At 37.3% G+C, this 9,520-nt stretch overlaps 1 protein-coding gene across 1 annotated transcript in view; it reads right to left on the bottom strand.

The window, feature by feature from the left end:
• LOC143024058 (phenoloxidase-activating factor 2-like) overlaps window positions 1-9,306 on the bottom strand; it is a 22,940-nt gene extending 13,634 nt beyond the window's left edge. Inside the window, exon 1 of the mRNA XM_076182775.1 lies at window positions 9,181-9,306. The gene's annotated coding sequence lies outside the window, so the exon portion shown is untranslated. The remainder of the gene's footprint in view (window positions 1-9,180) is intronic.
• Between the last annotated feature and the right edge of the window lie 214 nt (window positions 9,307-9,520).

The raw sequence follows: 9,520 nt of genomic DNA, 5'->3' as shown, positions 1-9,520 counted from the left end.
ATGTTTGTTCAAAGTGTACATTGGCAGGGAAGTACTGGAAATCATTGCGAGTGTAATGTGTGGAGGGTTGGAGACAGTGAGTGAGTGGGGGTGGGGGGGACTGGGAGGTGCGGCAGTTGTTGCTTGCGGGTGAAACTGAGTTTGTGGCTGGAACAGAGGAGGATGTGAAGGAGTCATCACCCTGAGCTTCCATTAGCTTCACCAACACCCACAGTGGAGAGTTCGTTTGAGTGAAAACTTCGGCTATAATTTTCTAATTTTCAAATCTCCAAATATCGATTTATCAATCCGTCATATATACATACATATACCAAAGGCTTTTCCCCCCTTATAAGGGAGGTAGCAAAAAAAAAAAAAACATTGGCATAAAAACCACCCCCACCCATTCCCTCCTCATCACACTCCACTCCCTTCCACCCTCTTATCCTGGCACCTCCTGGATGACGGGTCATCCCTGCATCTCGCCCACTGCCCTAGGTCAGAAGTAGTGTCACAAGACATATACAGCAAAGCTAAATGATGAGCTAAGAAAATTTAAACCTATACGAATGTTAGACATACTGTTGAAATGTTCTTAGACAAGTCTAGATTTCTGTGAGCGAAGCCATATTCTAGTTATTTAAATGGAGGTTGGAGGTAGGATGTGGAAGGAAAAATAGCCCCAGTAGATAGTGTATGACGGAGATTCGAAGGGTATGCAAGAGGAGAAAAATGAAAGCAGATGTGGTTAAATGAAAGGAGATGAGATCAACAAGGGGAGAAAGTTGTAGTAAGTCTTAAAGTTGAGGCTAAAAGAAATTAAGAGTTTTAAACATCAAATGTCACATGTAGTAGGGAATGGAAGTGAAGAGGTGGAGGTAATTTGTAGATTAAGGGAAGCAAGTAAGTCTCGGGGGAATGAAAATGTCAAGAGAAATGGTTATTTGGAGATGAACGCGAAGAGAAGACTATACGAAGGTGTGGTTGAGCCCATTGCAATGTATGGGACAAAGACTTGGAATTTAAGACATGCAGAACGGATGAACCTAAATTGTTTTTTGAGTTAAAATGCTTAACAATTATGGTGGGAATTACGAGGATGGATAGAGCGAGAAATGAGGAGGTGAGGCGGAGGGCAGGATTGGAAAGAAAACTGGCTGGTAGACTTGATCAATTTCTGCTTTGGGAAGACGAGGGAAGGGAAATACAGGACCGCGAAAGTATTCTTAATGAGTTTGTAACATTTCACTCGACCAGTTTCGACTTTTGCATTTCTCAAAATTTGATGTTAAAGAAAAATGATTAAAATCCTATTCTTTCATTTCCCTCGTCTGTCTATTCATAATCCTAAAAAAATATATACTTTACTACGCCTGTGACTCCTGCCTTCGCGGAAATATTTTCCTTAAGGGAGAGATGCGCTTGTATTTGTCAAAATACTTTCCCGTATCTGATCAGATCTCATCTCGCGTAGGCTGTGACGTAGACTCAGGGAAGTCGGCTGAATTTAAGCTTGACCTAACGAGGATTTTCTTCAGTGTTGCTGACTAATTGGATTGTAACTGGTTTAATCAAATTCAATTTTTCATTATTTGCTAATTATTACTTCATGATACTGATATTACGCCATTGACATGATAATGAAACTTACTCAATGGACAAGGAACAATGAAAACTAATACGGTCGTAATGGAATAAACAGGCAACACGAATTGAAATACATAGAAGCTGTTTGAATTATATGTTTTAATATATATTCTAGGGGTAGATATTAAACACAAGTCTATCGAGATCCACGGTATATTAACACTAGTTATATAAATACAATGATCTTTCGGTTGTTACATACAACCATATTTACCCTAAGTCTTCAACAAGACATGTCTACAAGAAAATTTACTGTCAAAATATACTAATCTATATATATATGTGTGTGTGTGTGTGTACATATATATATATATATATATATATATATATATATATATATATATATATATATATATATGTACAACAATAGTAGGTGAAGGATGAGAGAAGAGTGGCTGCAGCGTTCTGAACAACAAAAACAATGGACAAAACCGACAGAGAAGACTTCAACAACCCGAAGGACATGGAAAGAATACATAACAAGAAGACAAGGTATCAAAAGACTATAAAGAAATGCGGCCTTGCTGTGGATGTACTGTCTTGCTACGTTGTTTCCGACTCAGGGCAGTGGGCGGGATACAGGGATGACCCGTCATCCATGAGGAGCTAAGATGAGATGGGGGGGGGGAAGGTGGTGGATGGGAGTGGAATAGGTGGGAGTAGGTACTTGCCTTTGACTTGGCTACCTCTCTTATAAGGGGGGAAATTTTTGGTATATAGACGGATAGAATAAAGAAATGCACTGATTCGTGGAATAATATTGAAAAAACAAACAGTAAAATCACAACATTAGCGAGTTTAAAGCGAAGTTTTACCAATGGAAACTGAGACGGCACCAACAAGCATAAATATTCTCTTAAAGGGACATTTTCCCGCCAAATATTAATCTTTTCAGAAATAAATGTTTTTTTTCTTGTTGCATACACTCGGATTTAGGGCAGCATGGCTTTAAAGATATCGCATTTAAAGCCGTGACCACTATCTAGTGCTTGTATCATGGTGACCAGTATAAGACAAGTATGTACGACCACCCTCATACTTCATCATCCTTCTTTTCACCCAAGGTAAATTTAAATTTCGTTATTTGATCAGGCATTCGTACTTACTAAATAGACGTCGGTAGAAAAAAATATCGTGTCACAAACATATGCTCTACGTTTCTTATACAGGTTTTCAAGAGTCCACCTAAACTTGTTATTTCTATGAATTAGTCGTCACCAGATAGCCTTGGGGTCCCTTCCTAGTTTGAACAGGCAATCCTGTCTCATTTGTTGAGACGCCATGCCACTGACTGTGACGAACAAATAGTATGAACTATTGCTTCAAAATATATTTCATAAATAAAGAGATAATCTAATTACAACAAAGCCTATATTTCTTCCAGGGCGTACTGATTCTCCTTTGGGCTTTTCCACAAAAAAACCGTTCATGTTACCAACTTCATTTCTTGGCAACTCGATCAACCTTGTTTATATTTATTATCATAATGAAAAACAACACGAGCACAGGAATCCCAGTGTATAAACCGGATGCAATTCTTAGAAAGTCAGTTTCGACTCTGGAGACTGGACATATTTATTATTTCCAAGACGACAAAGCGCGGAAATCCCAGCGAGCAACACGAGCTTATCACGTGAAGCACAGCTGGGTTTCCGTAAACAACGGCTCAGACGATATATCATAACTGAAAAAAATATATAGATAGATAGATGTTAATCCATATTAAACGTTAATATGAAAATAAAGTACCTCGAAATATGTATATCGTCTTTAAATAAAAGAAAAACTAAGAGATTAATAATGCCGTGCGTTGGTACTGGACAACATTTCTCTGAAATTCACCCCAGGAGCATCAACATTTAAAAATAGCTCACGCGCCCATGGAAGCATTCAAATCCAAACCCTCTATGCCTCGGGCTTTGTTTCATCAGACTTCCAGCCACCTGGACGGCCATGAAATCAGGCTGGTGGACGTGCCACTCCTGAATCAATTATCTATCCACAGTTTCCGGGGTTATCCCTAACTTGGATATTGTTGTTTGGATTCTCTAAGTATACAAAGAAAAATAACACCACTCGTGAGGTCCTATCTCTTGCTCATCAATTGTGTGTATGTGTGTGTGTATGTGTGTGCGTGCGTGCATATAAGTATGTATATATGCGTCTCCATACATGTATGAATGTGTGTGTGTGTGTGTGTATGCGTGTATGCAAGCGTGTGTCTGAATTATGTATGAATGTGTGTGTGTGTATGCGTGTGTGTCTGTGTGCGCATGCATGTGTGTGTGCATGCATGCGTGTGTGTCTGTGTGCATTATTGAGTGTGAGCGTGTATGCATGCGTCTGTCTGCAAGCATGAATGTGTGTGTGTGTGTGCATGTATGCGTGCATGTGTGTGTGTGCACGCATGAATGTTTGTGTGTGATTCACCATTGTCATGAATCACGTGTTGGACTCGTGATCGACAGCTATTACCCAGTCAGATGAGAGCTCATGTATGGGTTGCTCATTTGAGAGCCAGTTTTGTCATCCACAGTCCTACAGCAAGTAGTACTGGGTTACATGGCACCAGTAGAATGACAGTTGGTTCACCTGAGACCAGGTGTAACTCGAGCACACAAATATATAAGAAAAGTGGCGCTCGACCTATAACTCTCTTGATGGCGCAGTCGGTTAAGTCACTATCACTTGTCACGTGCTAGCGGAGGTTCGAGTACTTAGCTGTACCACGGTTCAATTTCTGCATGTATGCCTCCTCGAGGTTCTCAATGTTGATGGCATAGAATTAAAGCCAATTGTGGTTGATATACATACAGTACCTACATATATATATTTTACAAAGGAGGAGCATGCCAACAGGAGACCTTTTGGTCCATAACTAGGTTGGATGTGAAAAAAACAATGTTAAATGAATTAATAAATAAAAAATTATAACAGTATAAATAATAATAAACAAAATAAATAAATGCATGGGGATAGTTAAATAATAAACAAACAGGGAAATAGTAAATAATAATAAATAATAAATGAAAATCGAGAAATAATAAACAAATAGACAAATAATAACAAACAAATAATATAAAATAAATAAATAAATAAATATATATATATATATATATACATATATATATATATATATATATTTATATATATATATATATATATATATATAATGGCATCATGACAGGTGCATGAGTGGTAAGAATGGGATTTACACGATTGGGAAAGACTTTATTCCTGGCCGATTTCACCTTATCAGGTTTCTTCAGAGGTAATTTCCATTACCACTCATATATATATATATATATATATATATATATATTTATATATATATGTATATATATATATATATATATGTGTGTGTGTGTGTGTGTGTGTGTGTGTGTGTGTGTGTGTGTGTGTGTGTGTGTGTGTGTGTGTGTGTGTGTGTGTGTGTGTGTGTGATTTTGGGTGGCGGAAGTAAAACAAAGATGTTCTCGGAATAGATGATACTCTTACGTTACGACCACTTTGGTCTTCTTCAGAGAGTTGTCAGACAATTCTCTGAAGAAGACCAAAGTGGTCGTAACGTAAGAGTATAATCTATTCCGAGAGCATCTTCGTGTTACTTCCACCAACCAAAATCTCTCATCTGTCATTTGATATATACATATATATGTATATATATATATATAATATTATATATATGTATATATATACATATATATACATATATATACATATATGTATATATATATATATAATATTATATATATGTATATATATACATATATATACATATATATACATATATATACATATATATATATATATATATATATATATATATGCGTAAGTAACCACTAGGAAAAGTAAACTAACGAAGCAGAGCGCTTTCGTATAATTACATCTTCAGTGCAGATACCTGCGAAACTAGTCAGGAATAAACTCAAGACCAAGACTCCTGTGTTTCCTACTCCACTTACATCAACCTGTCAGAATGTCTCAATATATATATATATATATATATATATATATATATATAATACTGATGACCCACTTTCGGAGAAGAATAAGCGAAGATATAGAGATCTGTATATTTCGATCACTTACTGTGATCCTCTTCAGCAGATATGAATTACAGAGTAGAGAACAATGTGTATTTATACTGAAACAGTGAGGTATGCAAGAAGGGACGGGGGCTCAGGTCACGTGTCCGGCGCGCATTGCGTGGACCTTGGTGGCTCAGGTCACGTGTCCGGCGTTGCATGGACCTTGGTGATTTTTCTCCACCGCTAATGTAGATGGTAACAATTATAACATTTCCTATGGTCAATGGTCACCAGATTGTATTTCTTCTTTTGCTATAAATAAAATGTTACCATCTACATTAGCGGTGGAGAAAAATCACCAAGGTCCACGCAACGCCGGACCCGTTGAACTGAGCCACCAAGGTCCACGCAATGCGCGCCGGACACGTGACCTGAGCGTCCGTCCCTTCTTGCATACCTCACTGTTTCAGTATAAATACACATTGTTCTCTACTCTGTAATTCATATCTGCTGAAGAGGATCACAGTAAGTGATCGAAATATACAGATCTCTATATCTTCGCTTATTCTTCTCCGAAAGTGGGTCATCAGTATTATTTTACAAATGCGCTACGACATAACTTTGTTGTGATATATATATATATATACATATATATATATATGTATATATATATATATATATATATATATATATACATATACATATATATATATATCACTGTCCAGTAATGTCGTTACACATTAGTAATTGCACTAAAAACCCACTATTATTTGGATTTAAGAAAAGAAGGAAATAACGAATTTCCGTATATTTCGATCACTTGCTGTGATCCTCTTCAAGCGGAATACATAGACAAGAGAACATACATATCTTATATACAGATGAGAGAGGTAAAGTTAGGGAACATGGACGTAACAATATAGATGCCACATGAGATGTCTTGTCCATGTTCCCTAACTTTACCTCTCTCATCTGTATATAAGATATATAAGTTCTCTTGTCTATGTATTCCTCTTGAAGAGGATCACAGCAAGTGATCGAAATATACGGAAATTCGTTATTTCCTTCTTTTCTTAAATCCAAATAATAGTGGGTTTTTAGTGCATATATATATATATACATATGTTATGAAGGTAAGATAGATGAGTGGAAAAGGTGGTAGAAAAACGCGGGTTAGAGCGAGAACACTATATTCCTGACGTTTCGACTACAAAGAAGACTCTGAAGAAGACTTGTAGTCGAAACGTCAGGAATATAGTGTTCTCGCTCTAACCCGCGTTTCTCTACCACCTTTTTCACTCATATATATATATATATATATATATATATATATATATATATGTGTGTGTGTGTGTGTGTGTGTGTGTGTGTGTGTGTGTGTGTGTGTGTGTGTGTGTGTGTGTGTGTGTGTGTGTGTGTGTGTGTGTGTGTGTGCTTGTGTGTGTGAAATATAGATATACCTCTCGCTTCAGAAGGTTTTTATCCATTTCCTGCAGAAATAATCCGTTTTATTCTGGCTACGCCACGCGACTTTATTCGTTTCTTTGACAACCCCGGTAAAGTAAAGACTGTGAGGGAGAAGGGGATTACCTTTACCGAATAACATCACCTGGCAGCAAATATAATGAGAGTATCTGAGGCCACTCGACAGGTTTGCTGTGAGGAGCTTACTCCGAGAATCAGTTACTGTACAGTATATCTACGGCTAAAGGCGCCCGTCTCTTAAGCCTTTCTCGGTACGATTATCGCTCAACGATAATCGTTCATGGCTCAACGATGATCGTCAAACGATTGTTTAGAGCAATAATTCTTTGTTTTTGAAAGGGGCAGTTTTCCTTCGAGCTGCAAAATACGAGGTTGATCTTTCTAATCGAACCTACTAACGCGCTTACCTTAATAGGATGCCAGGTAGTAAGATGCGCGTCACCCGCCACGTCTATGGTATTAGGCTAATAATCGCAACGAGCAAAATATAGCTTCCTGCAATGTCTTTACACCACGTGACGTCATAGGGAGAAGGAACTACGTCAGTGCTGACGTCAGACCAATTTCCTGACTGCAAAAATAATTGACTACTGACTGATGAAAGGATATAATTATACCATTATTTGCGAATGGGATTAAGAGTATAAATCAAGTAATGTTACGACGCTGTGTTACAATGTTGTAACTTACAACGTCGGAACGTGGAAGACGTTGCGAGTTACAATGTTGTAAATTACAACGTCGGAACGTTGCGAGTCGTAAATTACGACATTGTGGGTTGCGTCGCTTTGTTGTGTTGGTTTTGCTTCTGAGAAAAACTCGTTTCTTCTTCTTCTTCTTCTTCTTCTTTTCAGACAGACTTCTCCGAATCCGGGTTGATCGTACACTCGCAACCACAAGTCCTTCATTTTTTTTTTTTTATAAATCCATTTATCATTTATTTATCGATTAGTTTATTTGTTTGTCTATTAAATTGAAACATACTATGCGTCTCTTTCTGAGTACATCAGGGGCACTTTCTATAAAAGACCTTTGTACAGCGGGCCTATACAGGATCAATATTATTGCGCAATATTCCGTATTGCACAATATTATTGACCACTGTGACTAATAATGGGTTCCAGAGGTCACTATCTCCCGTACCAGCAATCACGAACCATCCCTACACCATCAACGATATTGTACAATATATTGCGCAATATTATTGATCGTGTAAGGACGGCTTTAAGCTTTCCTCAATAGGTTGCCACGGAAATTAATGAAACGGTCAAACTTCAGCCTGAATCAAAGAGAAAGTGATAAACTCGATAAGGAAGAGAAATTTGCTGCATGGTACTACGCAAGTTATAATCATAAGAATTGCAACGATAATAACAATAAAGATAACAATTGCAGTGACATTAACAACAAAAACGATGATGATAACAATAACGACAACAATGGTAATAATAATTATAATAATAGTTATTATCATTATCATTATTATTATTATTATTACTATTATTATTATTATTATTATCATTATTATCATTATAATAATTATCATTCTTATTCTTATTATTGTTATCATTATTACTATTATTATCACCATTATTATCATTATTATTGTTATTATTATTATTATCATTATCATTATTATTATTATCATTATCATCAATTCCATGATTGTCGCCTTAACTATCGGGAATACATTTCTACGGAGTTGAAACAACAAAGTCAAGAGAAAGTCCCTCATTTCCGGTTACACGTAGGTGTTTTAGCTTTCTTGGGGCCATAGAAAAACCCACAGCATATCTTCCACCCAAAGGTTTGAAGTCGAGGATTTCCAACCGAGGTCGGCACCTCAAAGGCTCAACCTAGATCATCAACAAGAAAGAAACGACTTTCCAAACCGTTATCATTACCAGGTTCACTGTTTCTTGTGTATAATGCTACCACACATGGTTTAACTGTAGGTAAGCTCCCCATTCTGACGTAGAATGTGCCAAAAATCAAGGTTAAGGGTAAGGTCTAATACGATGATTAAATTCTCTCTTACCTGGGCCAAGACGACCGCACCACTGAGTCCCCACACACTGCTTCATGCCTTTATGAGAAGTTCGTCTGGCCAAGAGGAAGCTGAACAAACGAACGAACAAACATGTTAACATTCGGCGGAGATCCCAATGCTGCAAACGTGAATAGGAAACAAAACAGAGGGACATAAGTAAGAGACCTGCGCATGAACAGACTCAGCTGTACATGCATGTTGCTGGCCCTAAGACAAAGGCTATTGAATCTGCCTTTGGTGGGTAATGATACAAAGGATACGAGCTATAGTTAAGTTTCTTGATCTTCTAGAATGCTAATGTGATTATTTTGGACCAATAAGGAAGGAA

This window comes from Oratosquilla oratoria, unplaced genomic scaffold (assembly GCF_046742065.1).
Source record: "Oratosquilla oratoria isolate Oo_2021 unplaced genomic scaffold, ASM4674206v1 SCAFFOLD87, whole genome shotgun sequence".
In the NCBI taxonomy this organism is placed as follows: Eukaryota; Metazoa; Arthropoda; class Malacostraca; order Stomatopoda; family Squillidae; genus Oratosquilla; species Oratosquilla oratoria.
Note: the sequence above shows the minus strand (reverse complement) of the source record. Positions and strands in the feature narration are given on the sequence as shown.